The sequence below is a fragment of the Cyprinodon tularosa genome, unplaced genomic scaffold (assembly GCF_016077235.1).
Source record: "Cyprinodon tularosa strain WSP-4 unplaced genomic scaffold, ASM1607723v1 ctg779, whole genome shotgun sequence".
Lineage (NCBI taxonomy): Eukaryota > Metazoa > Chordata > Actinopteri > Cyprinodontiformes > Cyprinodontidae > Cyprinodon > Cyprinodon tularosa.
In genome coordinates this window covers 244,894-245,617 of record NW_024039539.1, presented here as the reverse complement: position 1 = coordinate 245,617, position 724 = coordinate 244,894, and positions in this window count along the sequence as shown.

Here is a 724-nt window from a genome sequence, read left to right as displayed (position 1 = left end):
ATTGCACCATATATATACATTGCCCAGAACTTCCACATCAATGCGTTTTTTTGCACCATGTTTTTTCTCCCACAATGTATATATTTGATCACTGCTGCACTTTAAGAAATAGAAATGTCATGAGAGCTGTACAAAACAATTTGTATGACAATAAAAGTTGTCTGTGTCTAAAAAAGTCTAAGTGTCACCTCCTGAATAAGATTGAAGTAATAATTTGATTTAAAGAAAAAAGTCTGCTCAAAAAAATCAAAATTTCCAAGACAAGTGTTCCTGTATTTTTTACTGTCCAATTATTAACTATAGATAAATATCTTCACTCTGACTTAACATAATATTTCTAAAATAATTTTAGTAAACGTGTATTTCCAATATCTTCTTTAATTAATGATGGCTGCCTTCACATCTTATGGTGCCGTTATATATATATATATATATATATATATATATATATATATATATATTTTTTTTTATGAAGAACTGAAATAGACAAATACTATGAAAGTGGGGGGGAGGGGGGTTACAACTTAAAACAAAACAACATAAGAATGCATTAATTTGACCTCTTTCTAGTTAAAGAAAAGTGGGGCATACAATGATGCGTCATTGATCACGTGACTGCAGTGTTTACTGTGCTAAATCAACCAAACCCTCTATCTTTCAAAGCCTGCCCTTATTCCTCCTGGTGATTGGTCAGATGGCTTCAAGAGACGATGCCATTGGACAC